Genomic DNA, 21,289 nt, shown 5'->3' on the forward strand with positions numbered 1-21,289 from the left:
TTTTGGTATATGTTCTTTCAGTTTATAGCAGGCTAAAATCAAAACCACTGATGACAGCTCATGCTGGAGAGGATGTGGGGAAAGGTGAACACTCCTCCATTGCTGGTGCGAGTGCAACTTGTACAGCTACTTTGGAAATCAGTATGGAGAGTTCTCAGAAAATTGGGAATCAATTGATCTGAAGACCCAACAGTACCACTTGTAGGCATATACCCAAAGGAGGCACACGCATGCCATAAGGACATTTGCTCAACTATGTTCCTATAAGCATTATTCATAATAGCCAGAACTTGGAAACAACCTAGATACCCCTCAACTGAAGAATGGATAAAGAAAATGTGTTACATTTACACAATGCAGTAGTATTCAGTGATAAAAAAAAAATCTTGAAATTTGCAGGCAAAAGGACAGAAGTGGAAAAAAATCCTGTGTGCAGTAAACCAGACCCAGAAAGACAAATATGGTATGTACTCACTCATAAGTGAATATTAGGCATTAAGCAAAGGCTGACCAGCCTACAGGATACAACCCCAGAGAAATGAGGTAACAAAGAGGCTCCTAAAAGAAACATCCATGGATCCACCTAGGAAGAGGAAATGGGCATGATCTCCTAAAACCTTCATCCAGAACTGATGGAAGCAGATGCAGAAATGCAGACTAAGAGCCGTTAGGTGAGGAACGAATCACAGGACAGAACTTCCGGGGTCCTGCTGAAGAGCGGGAGGGGCAGTAATATGAGCAAAGGGTCAGGACCCTGATGAGGACACTCACAGGACACCTGACCCGAACTAGTGGGAGCTCACTGACTGCAGACAGACAAACAAGAAACCTGCATAAGACTGATCTAGTCCCACTGAAAGCAGGTGACAGTGGGTGGCTTGGACAATTTGTTAGGGCCACTGGCAGTGGGACCACAAGTTATCGCTAATGAAGGATCTGGCTGTTTGGAGCCCATTTCCTATGAAGAGAAACCTTGCTCTGCCTAGACACGAGAGGGAGGGCCTTGGTCCTGCCTCAAAGTGGTGATATGACAGAATTCATTGACTCCCCATGGGAGGCCTTACCCTCTCTGAGGAGCAGATGGGGAATGGAGTGAGGGGGAAGGTGAGGGGAACAGGAGGGGAGGGAGGGAAAACTGGGATTAGTTTGTAAAAAATAAAGTTCTAGAGAATTCCTGCATTTAATTTTTAAGCTTTACTACACATAACATTTTGACGACAAATGCAGTAATACACAAACCCAGTGACCAGATGGAGAACTCAAGGATAGCACTGACCACTGGCATCTTGTGTCAGTGGCTCAGCACTAGCTCCTCCTGTCTTCCCTTAGACAATCACCTGTGCCCAGTTGGGGTAGAGTCCCCTGTGGTGTAGGCAGAGTGGATTCTATCCCTTGCTTACAGGAGGATTCACAGAACAGCATTCTACTTTGGTTATAGTGAACAGTTCTAATATCAACCTAATGACATCAGTTCTTCAATATGATTCATGTCGAAGCTTGTTGATACTTCTGCCTTCTGTTCTCATTCTCTTGGGGTAATCACTGGTACCCTGATTGGTACATATCCTTCCAATCTTCAGTGTCATACATGTTTAGTGACAGAATAAGCCTGCATATGCTTTTATGTGCACTTATATATAAGTGTGTGTTTATACACAAAATTTTTAAAACAGTGACATCAAACCTATTTCTGTTCTCCCTCATTGTTTTACATATTTCTATCTCAGAACAATTTATCTACCCTTTGAATAATCACTGTGTAGTATTCTCTCCAGTGGAGAAAATAATATGTCACACATCAAATAGCACATTCTGAATTATAGTAGGCTACAGCACAGCAGGAGAAAAACACTGGCTAGATGCTACAGCCTTATTTGGGGTCAGACTCCTTCATAATTACTGTGTACCTCAGGAATGTCCTATGGGGTGGAGGACATTCAAAACCATACATAGGAATGAAATGGAAGAAGACTGGAAAGGGAAATGCAAGATAACCGGAAAGGAGAAATGCAGGATGACATGGCTCAGTCAGCAACGTGCTTGTGATGCAATCGTGAAGACTCAAGTTTGATCTCCAGTACCACAGAAAAGGCTGAGCGAAGCAGGAAGTCTATGGGAGCAGCCACGGTGTGCTGGCTATCACACAGCACACCAAGGCTGCAGCAATTAGCTCCAGGTTAAGTGAGAGACCCTGCCTCAAAAACTAAGGTAGTGAGCAACAGAGGAGGCCACCCAACATTGACTCCCAATCTCCACACACAAGGGCTCACACAGGGACATGTGCATACACTACACACTCACTCACTCACTCACACACATACACACACACACACACACACACACACTTCACTCACTCACACACATACACAAAGGAACTTGATCTGAACCACATTTCATAGCTATCTTCTAGGTTCTAGAATCAGGTTGTCTTTAGTGAAGTAAGTACAGCACAGTGAAACTGGTCTCAGGACAGCTTTAGAATTAGTACTCTAGTTGGGGCAGAGTGGGAATCTGAGCCTGTGATCTCAAGTGACTTAAAGGAGATGGAAGCTGGGGTGATGAGAAACGCATCCATTTAGATCTTGGTATGTGAAGTTTGACTGCTGGGGCCACTGTTGCCCGATATTAAAATCTGTACACATGTAAAAGAACTAGTTTGTTCTAAGTCCCAAACTGCACATGCACAGTTTATAACAGACACGTGTCAGCACACACACACACACACACACACACACACACACACACAGAGGGGGTATATACACAGGGAGTACACACAACACACACAGAGCAGAGGGGGGAGGCACACACACATAGAGGACATACACACAATCCAAATTGAAATGCAGGAAAGTGGTATTTCACATACTTTACTCTTTCCCTAATATTTAATATTTGTTGAAATTCTAATTCAACATGTGCCTGTGTGATTGAATTTCTAGATTAAATTCCTCAGGCATGAGGACCATGACGGCTTTATTGTGTAGCATGCGTGCTGCACTTATACAATGTGTCTGGAAAAGCCAATTGATTTTGTGATTCTACGTATCTATAATTGGTTATGGGCTATAGGGGGAAAGAGAGGGAAAGGTTGGGTAAAGAAATGAAAGAAGTGGTTGAGGAAAAGCCCAGTGAGGAGGAGAAATTGTTTCAGGTTGTTAAGTTGTAATAATAGTCCACAAAAATGTGATTTGACATTTTGCAAAGTTTATACGACTATGGCACACCCTGAAAGAAATGGGATTATAATAGCATCATTTTGTTTTTCTTCTCTTCTTACCTAAAAGTTTGTATATAGGTTATAATTTTTTATACTTTGCTCATTTCCCTTTTTTAAAAAAAGCAAGTTAAGCAAATGCCAAATCTACTTTTACTAAAACACAGCCATATCACATCACTGCATTTTCAGGAGCACTGCACATTCCTTATACAGCCGCTTGCTTCAGATAGCACTCCAGGACCATGAGCAATGTGAACTGCTAGAGCGAGAGTCTCGGCCTGCATCTCAGCACTACCCGCTTTAAAAAATGAAGTAGGCTGTGCAAAGAGTGCTGCGGAATCAAAGGGTACTGAGTGGAAAATATACAAGAAGGGAGTTTTTCTAACTTTGTAAATGATCTTATTTTTGCACTTTGTTCAATAACTAATTTCCACTTAAACTGAAACTCCATTCATCGAATTCATTTGAGCAAAAAATAAGATCAAGCATACTTTATTTTTTTGACTGGGTTCTTCCATAAGGAAAATCATTACTACTTTGCAGCAATATCCAGGTTTAAACTGAAGGTAAAAACTCACAGTTGTAGATTTTGGAACTAAAGATGTCAAGGATAGATAGATAGATAGATAGATAGATAGATAGATAGATAGATAGATAGATAGATAGAGATTGAGATTTATGGATAAAAGTGCTGACTATGGGTGCTCTCCTGAGCTAGGTGTAGAAGAAACATAAGAATGCTAAAGACTTCAACTCTTAGGATAAAAAGGTCTGGAAATTCCTCTAGAATGTCTTCATTTCCTATAGATCCTGCCCTAGGCTAATGTAATGTCCATTAAGTCTACAAAAGCAATTCATACCACCTAATTTTTAAAGTATATTTTTGTCACAGTCAAAAATTAAGACTGAAGATTATACCAGAGAGAAAGACAACTTATAGTGTCACCTAAAATCAACTAATTCCATGTAAACTGACCTCCTGGATAGTAAATACTTTGTACACTTAATTTAAAACACATACTGTTATTTATGCTATGAGAAAATGTTAACCAGCAGAATCAATCCCCCATGAAATGCAAAGCACTATTATTGATTGGCTGGACTGGGCCCTCCAACCAAAAGAGTTGCTACATTTCAATCGTACCTGGTTCTTTTCGGGAACACTTTTTTTTTTGAATAAACAAATAATGATCCAAATTCCATCCCTACTTTTTATCTGTATGAAACTTTCTGTTGTCACAAATGGTCTGTAATCCTTCCTGAGTAACCTTCACTGGAAAAGCCACTGCATAGGTTTTATAGGTCCATTGTAGTTTTTTGTTTCTTTTCTTCTCTGATTTGTTTTTCTGAGGCAGGGTCTTACTCTGTGGTACAGGCCTGCAAGTAATACCTCCTGCCTTCCTGCCTGAGCCTTCCAAGTGCTGTTGCTGATACAGGCACAAGACACAGGCCGGCCTTTATCCCAGTTTGCACAATCTGAAAACTACATATGTTTTGTTATGACTAAACAAATATTGAAGAGTGATTGCTAGTGTTCACAAGTCCTAAGAATGGAATACAAGTGATCTTTAAAAATTTATTTATGTTATATTTTATGTCATAAAACACAGCATATATCATTTGATCATAAATATACCAAGAATTAAAATAATTTTTCTAAAAATTATCACAAGTCAATAACTATTTTATTTGTTGAGTGTATGTCTTATACCTGCCAAAAGAGCAAATGGATGGAGCTAGAAAACATCATATTGAGTGAGGTAAGTCAGATCCAGAAAGACAATTATCATTCATAAGTGGCTTTTAGACATAAAGCAAAGAAAAATCAGAGTATAATCCAGAATTCAAGAGAACCTAGACAACAATGAAGACCCTAAGAGAGATTCACATGGATCTAATCTACATGGGAAGTAAAAAAAGAGATCTCCTGAGTAAATTGGAACCATGGAGACCATGGCAGAGGGTAGAAGGAGGTGAGAGGAAGGGAGAGGAGTGGAGAAAAATATATAGCTCAATAAAAACAATAAAAAAATAGGAACCAATATTTTCCTGAACAAAATGTCTTATTACAGAAAATAAACATTTTGGGGGTAAAGAAGGTTAGCCTGAAGACAGTGGGTGATAATGCAAGGTGAAAGAACAGGGTGATAGAACTTGCCAAATTACCACTACAAATAATGCCAAGTGGACATTAAGGCATCTTAATTAACATTTCTTAATAAGAAGCCCACTCCAGCTTTTCCTCCATAGTATTTTCCATTCACTTACCTCTTTCTGTCTTACTTAATTCATCCTCTCTCCCTTGCTTTTCATATTTAAGGCCTGAAAATCTATAAGTCATTTATCTTTGGTCACATTCTCAAATTTTTTTATTTGGTATTCCTCATTATGAGTGGATCATGAAAATCTGTGCCCATCTCACCACAACGCTAACTCCCACAACAAATTGCACAAATGCAGTCAGAATTCAAATATACTTAAGGGCAGAATATAAAATCTATTTTTTATTCAAGTACTTGGTTAACAGTGTCTACATTTATGAACTGGTATGGGTTTTCAGGTGAGAATATTTTATATGAAGCTCCAGTATTATTATATATTCTGTGATGATAGCACAATGTCTTAGGATAAGTGCTAATATTCAATAACTTTAGCCTAAGGGCAAAATATTTACTATAAACTTACAAAATGAGAAAATCTAAGATATGGGTTTAATCTACTTAATAAAAGTAATTAAGTTGAAGGCACACAGAGAATAATAGCATCTTACTGCTCTGTTTCCCCGAATACTGGGCCATCTGTAGTCCATTACTGAAAGACTACTGAATAGCTGTTATCTGAATATACATATAAACCAGGAATATTATGATACATGCTAAACTGAAATCTCTAAAGAAAAGTTTTGTGACCATTCTCGAACTCATTGATGAAGGAGAGATAAGCCATTGTTTTTTGTCTATAATTCCTGGTGATTGTCAACTGAAAACTGTTTTATGTAATCATGAAATCACATAGCTGCTTTACCAAAGAACAACAGGAAGCACATTCAGCTGACAGGTGCTGGGCCCTCACTGCTGTCTTCCACCAACTGTGTATCCTTGAACGTTTTATTTCTGCCTTCCTTGGCTCCCCTTGCCCATCTATAAAGCCGATATGACTATCTCCAGCATCCATTCTGCACTAAAATTTTGCCATTTGATGATAATAAATGATTATGATGCTGCCCCTGCTGCCAATGACAGTAAAACGACCTAGTGTACACTGAGACCTTAATTATGCATCAGCAAACCATCCTATGTGCAGGTCATTTTCTCGACCACCTGTAAGGGAGACACTATTTCCATTTTATAGAAAAGGTTAAATAACTTGCCCAAAGTCAAAGGAATAGTAAGTGGCTGATATCTGGATTCAGGCAATTTGATTCAGATCCCATCTCCTAAGCTTTATGATAAATCAGAATACATGATAGTGCACTTTGATATAACTACAAGCAAAATCCTTACCAATGAATTTACTCCTGGCACTGTTTGCTGGCATTTATCTAATTTAAATATTTAATTTCCCAATCTATAATTCTTTGTTTATATACACAATATATAAATGGAATTCATACAGACAAAAACGTCTGACCCTTAAAATAACTATGAAGGACATTTCATATGTAGGTGTGTTTCTTCTATCACAAACTTAGACTAAGGTCCAGATCTTCCCATTACAAAGGTGGGCGCCTTAAGTGCCCACCAGAACAAGAAAGGCTTAAGTCAGAGACACAAGGGCGCTAATGTAGACAGGACGGCAGCATGGGACGTGGAATTTCTACTCTTGTCTGAACTTTTATCACCCTCCAATCTTTTCTCAAGGATACAGCTCCTTCTTTTCTCAGGTCCTGATAAATCAGATTAAAATATCCAAATGAAATTCATCATTATTCTATGAACTATTTTTCCTAACTTTGCTCACTGATGATATGAATAATCACTCCTCTGAACCAGAAACCTGGAAGTCTCTTCCTCTCTCTTCCTCCAGTTCCAGATCTCTACACAATTCCTATGGTCTACCTCCAAAACAAAGCTCAGAACTATTCATCTTCATTCAAATGGCTGACTGTGAGAGCCATATACTTTCTGTACTCTTCATTTGAAGTATACAGTAAGTCTTACCTGTTTGAGGACTATTAATTATCTTCAGCTTTTTTTTTTCATCAGAGGCTACAGTCTTGCCAAAAGTGATGATTAATATTGAATGTTAACTTGACATGACCCAGAATCTCTAATCTGTAATGGAGCTTCTCCTGTGTGCTGACTGCAGAGGGAAGACCTACCCTAAATAATTTCCCAGACTTAAAGAGAGAGAGAGAGAGAGAGAGAGAGAGAGAGACAGAGAGACAGAGAGAGAGAGAGAGAGAGAGAGAGACAGAGAGACAGAGAGAGAGAGAGAGAGAGACAGAGACAGAGACAGAGACAGAGAGACAGAGAGAGACAGAGAGACAGAAAGAAAGAGAGAGAGACCGGCATGTATTGCTCTCTGCCTCCTGACTGAGGATTCCACGCACCCTGCATCAAGACCCTGCCAGGCCATCTTCCTTGCCATGACACAGGATTCTTAAAGAATGAACCACGGTGAGCCCTTCTTTCTGTTGTCGTCACATATTGTCCTAACAATGAGAAAATTAACAAATATAATGAACTGCACACAGTGCCTCATGGTTTATCAAGTTCTTCCCATGTCGATGTGGGAGAATTTCTCTGCCTATATACAGTTCCTGTCTTTGGAGTCTCCAAGGAGAGCTCCCCCATGAGCACTTCCTTCTCTAAGGAATGTAGCCTTACCAGTCCCCAAAGCCCGCCCTTCCTGTGCATCTGTCTAGTTTAATGGTAATAAATACATTTTATCTGACGACACTTAGTTCCAGTCTTTGTGCTTTTATCAGTTTCTCTAATCCTTGAAAAGGCCTCCTAATAAATATATCCTCATTCAACAGAAGTCCCTGATGCCGACAAAGATTAGAATAAGTAACTCGGAAGACACGAAGTTTGAATTAATAATTTTCTGTTCAACTTCACATGCTTGTCCTTTCATGGCACTCAGCTACATAACAGCCTGTTCTGCTAACAATCACACCCTGGAATGGAAGAGGAATGTTTGATCCAATGCTTAATCCAGCCCCAGGGCCTGGCTCCCAATCTAGCCCTGCCCAAGCCTGCAACCAGTGCTGGGTGGGAACCAGCTCCTGTACTGTTTGAATCACTAAACAAAATTCTATTTTATTAACTACCATTTAAATAGAAATGTCAGCTTTATGAATATGACTGATAGAAAAAGAAGATTTGAGCAATGTTTATGAGTTTTTAATGTAATTTTTATTGAGTTTTTTTGTATCCCTACTCATTAATAAAAGAAATAATACTGGCATACTTTATCTCCAAACATTATTCAAATTAAATTGACTTTTTCCTTTCAATACAATGCTTGGAGTAAATTACTAATTTCTTTTTTTCTAGAAAGGCCCATCTATTTTTCATACTGTGACCTAAGTCTATTGTATAAAATACATTTGTGTATACAGTTGACATGTGTTTGTGTATGTTTACATAATTGCTTTTCTTGGTTCTTCAAAAAAGTGTATTGGAGATGGCAAGATAGCTCAAACTGAAAATGTTTATTTTGGTCTGATAACCTGAGTTTAATACCTGGTACAATATGGTGGAGAAAACTGAATTATGTAAGTTGTCCTCTAACCCTGAAACCCGCTCCATGGCACAAGAGTACATGCATGTACACACACACACACAATAGATATTAATTAAAAAGCAGTATTGGCAATTAAATGTGTTCAAGGTATTGTTAAATATGGAAACTTTTCCTCTATTAATATGATAATCTTATCCATTTAATTAGCTGTTTATCTTAGAGGTGAGTTTATCCTTACAATGGGTGCAGTCTAGGAACATTTACAGAAGTATCATGCTAAATGAAAACCAAATCAATATTTTAAAAACACATGTTAATTCTTAGCATGGCATACCAGAAAACTTAGAATTTTTCTATTTGTTTCAGTAGCACCTTCATCAAAAAATTTCTTTCTACCTAGACAAAATCTGAGCCATTATAATTACTTTGATTGGTTATTATTTCTAATGAAGGTGATGGTTTGTGAAATGTTACTAGAAGATCCACCAAGCAACTCAATAGCAAATGTACTTTCAGAGAGCCACTGTCCTTCAACATGCACCAGAGGTAATTTATGAAAACTTCTGATCTTCTGGTTTACTCACACAGAATACTAAACAGGACACTCATGTGGGATTCTCTTCTGTATGCTGTAAATATCATTGGTTAATAAAAAAACTGCCTTGGGCCTATAGCAGAACTATAGGGGAACAGACCTAGGTGGGGAAAACTATACAGAATGCTGGGAGAAAAGGGGTGAAGTCAAAGAGACGCAACGAAGCTGCCAGGGACAGATGCCAGTCGGCACTTTAGCTGGTAAGCCACAGCCACATGGTGGCAATACACAGATTAATAGAAATGGGTTAAATTAATATGTTAGAGTCAGCCAATAAAAAGCTAGAGCTAATGGGCAAAGCAGGGATTTAATTAATACGGCTTCTGTGTGATTGTTTCGGTTTGGAGTGGCCGGGACAAACAAGCAGCCTCCTCCAGCAGGATATTGTAATCAAAGATCAGGATTTAATACAATTAATGGTTTTATACTTTTATTTGGGATATTTAATCAAATCAGTGATCTGTGATGGTCTTTTCCCCTTCTCTTATCCTTTTACTTCCCAGATTATCAACAAAAGATGAAGGCAGAGCTGGAGAGATGGTTCCACAGTTAAGAACACTTGCTCTTGTAGAGGACCAGTGTTAAATTCCCAGCAATCACAGAGGAGAGCTTGCAACTGCCAGTTTAGTTGCAGAGGGCCAGGTGTCCTCTTCTGGCCTCCATGGGCACACACTTGATGCACAAATAGGTAAACATAAATAAATGCAAACAAAATGGGAAACGGTGAAGACCCTGAGAACAAGCTTAGCCTGGTGCTATAGCTTTGGTTTGTGCCAGGGCATCATCCGTTTTCCCTTCCAGCTGTTGCTTCTGTACCATCACTGGCCAAATCAACAACGATAAGGGCAAATGGTGTCTTAGTATTCTTAGAAAGTACTTTGACCTCATAAACTCCTTGAAGGAATTTTAGGGAAAATCACAACTACAAATCACAGATAAGGGCTGCTGCCCTTCATTATTTCCATTTCCATCTAAGGGAATCAAGGTTTAGATAAGTTCCCCAAAGGTGGTCATCAAATAGCCCAGACCTCCTAACAGCGACTTTGTTCTGTGAGCATGTACGATGCTTAGAAGGCCTTTCTATTGATTGCTAACACTTTCACAAAGCTCTTATTCCCGAGACTCCACAGGGGCCCTTGCTTTGTCCTCCAGGACAGCAATATGCATTCATTCATCAAGCATTTAGATTGCTTGTGAACCAGGGACTGAGCCCCAGGTCGGAGATGCCCAGCAGAAGGCATTGTCCTCATTTTCAAGTTTGTTCCAGTTAATGTGGAAGACAAATGTGGAAACCACTACCTCAATGCCCTGTGATAAATGCTGTACTAGTATTTTGCACCAAGTCTTTCAGAAGCACGGCAGAGAGTGATTAACTGTACACAAAGAGGAGAGGAGAAAGGTCCAGTCATTTAGCAGCAGAAGTGCACAGAGTTGCATTTTAAGGACACAGACATCTAATCCCTGTTACAAGTTCATCCTTCACGTACTTGCAGGTAGATACTCTGTATCTTACACTGCATGCAATCCTATGACTTTGAATTAACTACCCCTACGCCCTCAAGAATATGTTATGAAGATGAATCTAGAAAACAAATCCCACATTATAGAAAACACTTTCAGAAAATAAGTATTGATCTTCTCCAGATATATATGCACATTTGTTACCAACAACCTGCAATTAATCTTGAGCGTGCTTGAAAAGCTTTGCTTAATATTCAAGCTGTTTATTCCAAACCACCAGAAACAAACATAAAATTAAGGAAACTTTAAAAGTGCCTCTTCCGTATTTTTCTTTCATCTTTTCTCTAAGCCAGAGGTCAGCAATGTTTTTCTGTTTAGGAGTAAAGACTAAATATTTTAAGCTTTGTAGGCCATATGGTCTCTGAGAACTCTTCTAACCTAGTCCTTGTATTGTGAAAAAAAAAGTTAAAGACAATATTTAAATTATAGGGAGTATTAAAAATAACCCAGCAACTTTATTTCCAAAAGCAGACAGAAGACTGATAGGGTTCACAGCCTAAAGACGTTAACTTTGTCCTTCGTTACTGGTCTTCTTGAGTCTTCCCCGCTTTCACTGCAGAATGGAAGGAGCATTAGATCTCCAATCAGCATGGCTGTCCTCAACCCCTGCAACATTTTATTCCTACTGTGGTGTATGCACATGCATGTATTTGCATCTATAGGTGCAAGTGTGTGAGTACATACATGTGGATGTGTACACCTGTGGAAGCCTGAAGTTGATGCCTGAAATCATCCTCGACTGCTCTTTCACCTTATTCTTTGAGTCAGTGTTCTCTGTCTAAGCCAGAGCTCATCAATATGGCTACTTCTGCTAGTCAGATTGTTTGGGGGTTGCCTGTTGCTGCTTCCTGATGCTGAAATGGTATTTGGCTGCCATACTCACCGGGTATTTAAGGGGGGCCTTGACATTTGAATTCTGAGGCTCGCACTTGTATCTTTAGCCAGCAAGCAATCTCTTAATTCTCTCTTTGCTAAGGACAACTACAGGATTCTAGGCAAATAGTTTTACTACTCTATCACTCTAGTTCTGTCAAATATGGATATTTAAATTATACCCATAACAACTTTTTTTTAAAAAAAGTGAAAAATAACTGTCTTCATTAATGTTCTTAAATTATTCCATCATAGACAAAATATTATGAGAGACAGAAGAAGAACAAATGCTAACTCTTGGTGATACTGGAAGAAATTTTCATCTCATGTAAGATGGAGTAGATAGGGTCTAGCCTTTGTAGGTTATGACACAAGTAACATTCCATTCTAAAGAAGACATTAATAATCCTTAAAGAAGAATACTGTCAAAAACCTAAAAAAAAATTTTAGAGATTTTGCCAATGAAAGAACAGAACAAAGGAGGGAGAGTAGAAATTGAATAATCACAATACTACTTTTAAAATACTAGGAAAGAAACACACACTGAACGTGAATAAAATATTATAGGGCTTAAGATATCTTTTTAAAGTTTGAGGCCCTAATAGAGTCTAAGTTCTGTGTCTTAAGTTTTGGTCTTCACAGTATTTTGAGACTAATAACAACACCAGAAACACCACCATTGATGATACGTTATGCTTTTATGAGTCTAGCTGTTAATATCAGTATTATACTGGTCAATCCTTTAGTCCTATGAGACTGGCAAAAATGAGTTACCATTGCCTTTCTACCTTCCCAGAAGAAGCTATCCATAACAATTCTTCTGTACCTAAAACAGTCTAGACTAAATGATTTAAACTGGGTGGGGCTGAAGCGAGACTCTCAAACCAGTCAAGAACACAGACTGAACTCTAAATAACTATAAACCACCACCACATTATTTTCTCCAACAATATCTCCTCCATAATTCTAAGAGGATGGAAGACCCAGGAGAGCAGGATTGACGTTTAGAGTACTTTCCTTCCACTTGGAAAACAGTTGCTTAGCATTTTCCATTAGTTGCTAGTGCACATTTACTTGGTTGTTCTGTAAGTGCTCCAGCCAAATGAGATGCTTTATGAATACAGCTCATACAGTGTCCTGAGGGCAGGATGTTGCACAGTAAAGACAAGCCCAACTGGGAAGGATTTGAAGAGCTTAAGATACTTTTTCCGACTTGATTATTCTCATTATAAACACCTATTCTTAGGAAGGAAAAAAATCAGAAAACTTAAAAACTCCCCCAAGCATTTGTGAATAATTTAAACCACTAAATGGCACAAATAGATTAATATTTTAATGTTATACATGCCTTTTATCCAGACAAAACTTTGAACATAATAAATGTGGCTTAGGATGGAAGTCCTCAAGATTCAGAGGTTTTTCATATTTTTAATGTGTGTAATTAGCTTCATCTTTGAAGGCTCCTGAAGGTTGTAGAGGACAGAGAATATGCATTCTACTGAAATGGCTCAGTCTGTGGGGAGCCTTCACAATTTCCTTTACAGAAATTTCAGTAACCACCAATACCCATGTCAGATGGCAAAGAACCTCTTCTGTCTTTTAATTTTTTTTCATAGAATTTATTTTGATCATATTTCCCCTGCCCTGACAATTCCCAGGTCCTCCCTATTTTTCTACCCACCCAAATTCATCTCAGTCTCTCTTCAACACACACACACACACACACACACACACACACACACACACACACACATAAAGAAATGAATGGACAAACAAACAAAAAACTGACAAAAATTATAATCAAACAAAAATTGAATTCATTTTGTATTGGCCGGCTACTCCTGGGCCTGGGACCTGCCTGGGAGTGTGGTTGATATACCCAGTGATATGCTCATTAGATAAAACTGATCCCTCCTTTGCCAGCAAATAACTTCTTGTTGGGGGGAGGGGCATTCTGTGTCCATTTTCTTCTCTGGGACGCTATCTGACTTGAGCTGTGCAGGTCTTGTGGACACCGTCACAGTCTCTGTCAGTTCATATGCACATCAGTCCAGATGTGTCTGAGAATGCTCCATGGAGTAATTTGTGACCTCTGGCTCTTACAATCTCACCACTTCTAGAGGAAGAACCTCTGGATGAACTTTTGATTCCAATGGGCAAGTAGTGTTTTCCCTTCCCCCACCCTCCCATTTTTTTATTGCCTGAACGGTATTAATTGCATACAAGTTACCTTGCATGAAAGAAGACAGCAGGCAGCCATTTGTGGTGCCCTTGGACAGAAGAGGGGAGCACTCTGTTCTACTTGGAGAAGCTGAGAAAACTTATGGGCCCTGAGAACACCTGTGCATCTTGTGCTGTTTCAGCAGCAAGTGAGGCTTCTTCACTTCCACAGACTATTTCTTTCTAGTTCAGGTTTCTTAAAGGCTCTGGCTGGGAGAAGCAGCTTCCCACACACAGGTACTGATGTACTCAATCTGAAAGGTGAAAGTGACCTCAAATTTTAAAACATCTAAAGACTACTTGTATTTTTCTAAAAGTACCGTAAATATGGTTTTGCATACACAACAACCCTACTCCTCCACAGAAGCATAATATATTCAATAGTATACAGCTCACAACAAAAATGGGCCACAAGCTGCTGAAATGGCATAAGGAGATGTTGGTACTAAAACACACATAGGAGCATCTCAAGGTGTGGAGGCCCAAAAATGTGAGCCTATTTCCACCTTGTCTGAGGGTCAGAGAGCTTGGAAGTTGCTCAGAATTGATGACAATAATCAGGGCTCTACATCCTGGCTCAGGATTTGGTTGTTTGGTTCTTTTGATATTAAGATGACTCATAGGTGGATCAGCTCCACCCTGACAGATGGTCATGATATGCAAGGTACTTCTGCTCCTTCTTTTGTAATATGAGGTTACCTGGGTAACTCAGGAGTGACTGCTTTCAGGATCCTTGGTCTAGAGGGGGTTCACTACCTACACAACAGAAAGCTAATGCTTTGATGTTTCAATGCGTTGAAGCAATTAAGTGCTCAGTTGTCCTTTGTCTCATGGTGTTAAAGAAGTCTTTTGTTGCTTCCCCCCCCCCTTGTATTGGGGTATAAAAGAGTTTGTAAATTTAAACACAGCTGATTTCAGTATTCACTGGAACTTCCTCCTATTACTATCCTATGTTTTCTGTTTTATTATTTTTACTCATGTCTTTGTATTTTTTACTAGTTTTTCTGATCCCCACGCCCCTACCCTGGCAAGCCGTATTTTTGCTGAGGCGGGTCCCAACAAATGGCAGCCCAGTGTGGCCACCGACATCAAGGCACCCTGTATTCTTAAGAGAAATAGAGGTTAGTATGTCCATATTGCTTTTATTAGTATTTATTTATAGTTTCTGTGTGTTTTTGTCCACATGCACATGCATAAATGTGTCCAACATGCATCCCTGATGAGAGCATATGTCAGAGGAGAATATCAGATCCCCTGGAACTGGAGTTATGGATGGTTATGAATCATCTGTGGTGTTGGGAATAAAACATGGGTCTTCTGCTAAAGCAACAAGTGCTTTAACTACTGAGCCATCTCTCCAGCCCTTATGCCCCCACTGTCTTTAATACCAGATCCTTTCTCTTTATTTTCTGCTCATTATCCCTTCTTGTCCTTTCATCCACCTTTCTTCCTGACCAGATACATTAAAATGCCAATAGCCTAGCTAAGTATCACATATCTGTAAATCTCAGGATTCAGGGAGGGAGGGGCTGAGGTAGAAGGTAAGACGATCTTGGATTCCATGGCAAGATATTATCACAAAACAACAAAAATTTCAATTAATCCTGATCATGCAGAAGCACACTATTCTGAGCCTAGTCATATGGATTAGTTTTCTACTGCCGCCACAGCAAAGTAGCACAAAATCGAGGCAACTTTGATAAAACACAGGCTTCAAACAACAGAGGATTACATCACCACTGCAGAGGGCAGAGGTCGAGATTTGTCACTCTGGCTTTTCCAAGGCCAAAATTAGTGCTGACTGAACGCAGCAAGAGAATTGACTTCCTGGCTCATTCAGTTTCATCAACTTCTGTTCCTTTTCCCTCACAGAGTCAGGTCCTCTTTCTATGCTGCCCGGAGCTGTCCTCAGTTGCCGCAGGCCCCCACCTTCTTCAGTTCTGACCCCTTTGACAGCGCATTCACGCTGACTTGACGCCAGTGTGTTGGTGCTCCAGCAGGTTCTTTTCCACTAGTACCTTGGCTAGAACAGGGCATTCTTTTCTTTCATGCTTATTTTTATGCTTTCTATTTCAACTGTGTCAAGCAATTTATAAACTCTCCCAATAGTCCTGTTTGATCGTTTTGATTTTCCTATTTCACAGTTCTCCACCTCCCTGTGTGTCTCATCTTCCTCCTGCCCTCCTTCTTTACCTATCTCGATAACACTTCTGTCTAATTTCTTTGCCTTTAAGGGTTCTTGTGATAATACTGAACCCACCCAGAAAAACTCAAATCCCTGACCATACTCTCAAGCCAGCTTAATATTAACCTTAATTTAACTAACAAATTCCTTTTGCAGCCTTTTCTAGACCAGTGTTAGACAGAGGAATCAGAAGTTAGGTATCTTCGCAAAGACCATCTTTATTTGTTGTTTACTTTATTTTTATAATTATCTGTAGATATGTGAGGCTGTGTGTAGGTATGCACCTATGAGATCAGGCCACAGAGAGCTTTGTATGCCCTGGAGTTGGAGTTACAGGTGGCTGTTAGCCTGGGCCCACAGGAAGAGTGCCACATGATTTTAACCCCTGAACATGTGTCAGTGCCGTCACATGTCCTCAATAATATTCCTACCACATGGTAATAAATTCTTATGGTACCAAGTGTATTTATTACAAATCTTACAATATCTTGTATATATAGCCAAAAGAAATAAGCAGTCAAAGTGGCCAACAGGCTCTTATCTGTAAAACAAAGAACCAAATGAAAGGTGATAAAGAAGACTATGTGAAGAGATTATAAATATTTGAACAAAGCCACGTAGAGCAGTGAGAACACACAGGAAAATAAGTGTGCAGGCAAAGAATGCCTGGCTGGCCTCCACACAGAAGGGAAAGAGCCTGCCCAAGTTTTATTTGTACTCCAGACGTTTGGGGTCACAGGTCTATTTAGAGGTGCCACGAGTTACTTCTTGCCTGGCAAAGCCTAAAGTGCTTAGCAACAACCTGCTCTGAGAAACGTCAAAGGCCTCGGGGAAAGTCCCTTGTGGAATCTAAAAATCCCAGCTGGGCTTGGAGAAACAGACTTCTAAACTGATCCGACTTCAAAACTGCGCGGTCTTTCTGCTTTCAGGCAGCATTTGCAAGGGCTGGTCTTTATAGCGGCATAGTCATGGGTTCTGCTAACTAACATCTGAGCAAGGGAAGTCGTGCTACAGTTCAGGAATCACCAGTGGGGGATACGTTTCTTCCTTTCTAGCTTGTGATCAGAGACCTTGCTCTTCAGCTGGCAAGCCCACCTGCTCAACTGTTCATAATCTACAAGAGGCTTGCATGTGATGATATTCCTTAATATATATATATATTCCTTAATTATACACACACACACACACACACACATACACACACAGCTGTATTTGGTGTGGGGTCACTGGTCAGTGAAAAACATTGTGAAGCCCTAAGCCTGCACTATCCACCATCCCAACACCTCTTCAGAACTGAATTTTTATAACAGGGGTGCACTCAACTCCAGACAGTTTGTTAGCAGATACTTGACATTGGTAATTGTGAAAGGTTTGCTTGTATCCCAAGTACTACTAAGAAAATTCAGACTCTCACAGATTCCAGAGATTATTCCAGGGTGTGAGAGTATAGGAGGAAGGTTGTCTTTGACCTTTCAAATTCAAGACCAAGGTAGAGAAGCTGGGATGACTTCCCTGGATGTCTGAGAACTGACCTACGGTAGGCAAAGGTCAGGGTCTATACTGCTCCTTCCAGGAGGTCTCCAGGCCCGCTTTCCTGTAGGAGCTGAGCAGGTGGTTGATGCTCTGCTGCTCCTGCCTGACACTGAAGGTGTCACCACACTCTCAGTGGAACCACCTATTCTGAAAGGACCCCCAAAAGTGCAGTGCAATGCTGACTAGCATCATGGTGGATGGTACTTCCAGAATAAAGGAGGCTCGCAGAAGGGCTCCAGTCAGTTGCTAAACTGAATGATTTTGTTCAGCCACATAGGAATCTTGCTAATATATATGAGGCACAGCGGATAGCACCACATAGTTATCTGTACTAGTGAGTGACTGGTTCTAGAACCTCCCCTGAGTAGCAAAATCCATGGATAGCAAGTCCTCTATATAAAATGCTTTAATAGCTGCCATAAAAAACACATAGCCTTCTGAACTTCAAATCATTTAAACCATCACTAGCTTATTCACAATACCAAGTACAATGTAAATGTTTCATCAAGTTAGACTGTATTTGTGCAGTATGTAGTAACAGGAAGTCTACACACTTAGTGCAGATATCACTTTTCCAAGTTTTCACTCCACAATTGGTTGAATGTGAAGATGTAAAACCTGAATATTAATCAAAGCAGAATAATATTAACCCTTCGGCCTTTTTACAAGCTTAATATGAGAGTACTTTTAAGGTTCTGAGAGTGGGTACTGAGTATAAAACCAGATTAAAAAAAACAAAAAAACCATGACAGGGGAATATGAGGTTATGAGATAAGTAGCAGAATGTAAAGTCACACATGACATGAAGGTAGAAAGGAGGCCACTCAGGGTGGAAAGGCATGATGGAGGGGTTTATAGGGAAGACAGAGAAAGAAAAAATAGCAAAATCTATTTCCTTGTAAGATAAAAATTGCACTGTGTGTATTTGTGGGTATATGTGGGTATATCTCTGTGTGTATGTGTGTATGTATGGCTATCTCTACCTATCTGTCTCTCTTTCTCTCTCTCTCTCTCTCTCTCTCTCTCTCTCTCTCTCTCTCTCTCTCTCTCTCTCTGTATTTCTGTGTGTGTGTGTGTGTTTGTATGTATACCAAGACAGGAAAGCAACAAATATCTGTTTATAATTTTTAATGAAAACACCGGTAGAAAGGATCACTGTAACAGTAATGATCTATTGGGGCTGATTCTGACGAAGGAAAGCAAAACTGGGTCCCTTGGACACGTGTCTGAAGACCAAGAACCATTAGCAGGAATGTATCAGGTATAACTCACCTAAGACTTTGTTCCAGGAGTTGGGCGTGTTAACTGTGTTACCTGGGTTCCAATGTCAGTTCCAGAAGGTGGGCATGCCAACTATGTCATATGGGTCATAATGTCAACACAGAACACTTCCCAAGCAGCTCTAGATGATGTCACCAATCACAGCAGGAAAGAATGTGATTTGCCAGAACAATGACAAAAGCAAAGCCACAGCAAGTCCTGCTGTATAGCCTCGAGTGAGATCTGGCACAGGGGTTCATATTGGGGTTCTGTACGGAAAGTCTAAGACCAATTTCCAAAGAAGCATTTAGAAAAGTGGATTTCAGTTGACACCAGTGATCAGTTGGACAGGGGAGGTTTGACTCTGCCCTTATGTGCTGGACAATAAAGATTTCTTACCTAAAACCAACAGCCTGCCTAACTTGAGGTATGATGAAGCTTTTTCTAAGCAATGAAACCCTGGTCCTTAAATATTCTGGCTTCTTAGGGATTCATAGAAAGATGTTTGAAAGTGTCTGGACCATCACTTGTTCTTCTAGGCAAACTAAGAGTGCCAGATCAAGGTCAGGGACAAAGCAGAGAAAATACTCATGTACAGCAAAGCAAGGAGAATTACAACTTCACTGTAAATTTCAAATTATTTTCTCAAACTGACATACCTGAAATTATTCCCTTAAGGTATTCTATGTAAGCCAACTAGCTGTATTTTTTCCCTAAATCATTTGCCTGCCTTTTTGTAAATTCACTGAGTAGAAATGAGTTCTATTATTATTGTTGCACACATGAGACTCTTCAATAAATGGGAAATAACAGAGGATTAGAAAACTTTTAACAGTCATGTTTAAAATGTTCCTTTTTTGCATCCTTCACATTTAACACATTTTCCTTGGAATGCGTCTCACTGGGGGAGTTAGTTTTGATCCCAGCGAGCCCTTGGTTTGGTAGTGCATGGCACACACTGACATGATCCTTGTAATTACATGTAGACCCAGGGCGACACCCAGTTCCTCACACTCATTTGTGTCTGGAAGCATTCAAAAGTGACACATATTATACTTCCCGTGGTAAGTTAATAGGATAACAAATCCGGGTCAGTATCTCATACACTGAAGGAGGAGTGGAAGTTGATCTCTTGGTAAACATGTGACCTAGTGGGTGGGGATGTCTGCAAAAGCTTTTTAGAAACTAAGAACGAGCTCACGTCAGTCCCTGTATTCCCATTCTTTTCTCAACCTACTCTATCCACGCGCTCCTGATGGTGGCTTTCTAAAACTTCTGAGACTGAAACCTGGATTTACAATCACTGTAATTTAGAGAGAAAGGATATATTCAGGAGCCCACGTGACAAAAATCCTCTCCTGCCCTGTAACTTATTAAATAATTCCCTTCAAACCTCAGCACAAGCCCTTCTGTTTATTGCCCTTGTTCTTAGGGTGATTGGCATGGAGTAATGAAACATAAAGCAGTAATGAATTCTATTTCCCATTTCTTGGAGAAAACGTAAGTCATTGATCACCCAGCACTAGAGAGATGCTCAAAGTACAGGAAACCCTTGCTGTCATTGCCATTCGAAAAAGAAATGTGGCAATGTTCACTTCAAGGCAAACCTGATAGCAACAAACACAGGTTTGGAGATTTTTTTTCATATAAATTTAATATAAATACCTAAGGTTATATGTACAAAGTTGTTACTGACAGTAGTGACACAAAATTAAAAATGAACTGACTATTTATTAATAGAATGATTAAATAAAATACTGTACATGGAACTCACCATATACCCTGGAACTTACCATGTAGCCCAGGGTACCCTCAAGCTTACAAAGCTCCTCCTGTTTCAGTTTCCCAAGTGTTGCAATTACAAGCATGAACCTCCAGTGTTCTTTAGGAGTTAATATACAGAGACTGGATTGCTATTATCACTCACTTTTGCCAGGAACCAATGACCTAATCTGACAATGACCACCTCCCCACTACTTGAGAAAAAAAATAATCTTAGTTTCACAAAAGATATGAACTGGAGAAGAGGACAATAGGAAGTCATTTATGCTGAGAGTACATTCCTGGGTGTGGTGGACATGAAGAGGTTCATCCCTTACTTGCAGAAATATAGAACAATATGCATACTGAAGGCCCAGAATGCCTGAACATGGACTGTAAATTTCCATCTACAAAATGAAATTTAGGCTTGTAC

At 39.7% G+C, this 21,289-nt stretch overlaps 1 protein-coding gene across 4 annotated transcripts in view; it reads right to left on the reverse strand.

The window, feature by feature from the left end:
• Immp2l (inner mitochondrial membrane peptidase subunit 2) overlaps nt 1-21,289 on the reverse strand; it is an 807,887-nt gene that overhangs the window by 119,004 nt on the left and 667,594 nt on the right. The gene's annotated exons all lie outside the window — the stretch shown is intronic.

This window comes from Microtus pennsylvanicus, chromosome 14, assembly GCF_037038515.1.
Source record: "Microtus pennsylvanicus isolate mMicPen1 chromosome 14, mMicPen1.hap1, whole genome shotgun sequence".
Lineage (NCBI taxonomy): Eukaryota > Metazoa > Chordata > Mammalia > Rodentia > Cricetidae > Microtus > Microtus pennsylvanicus.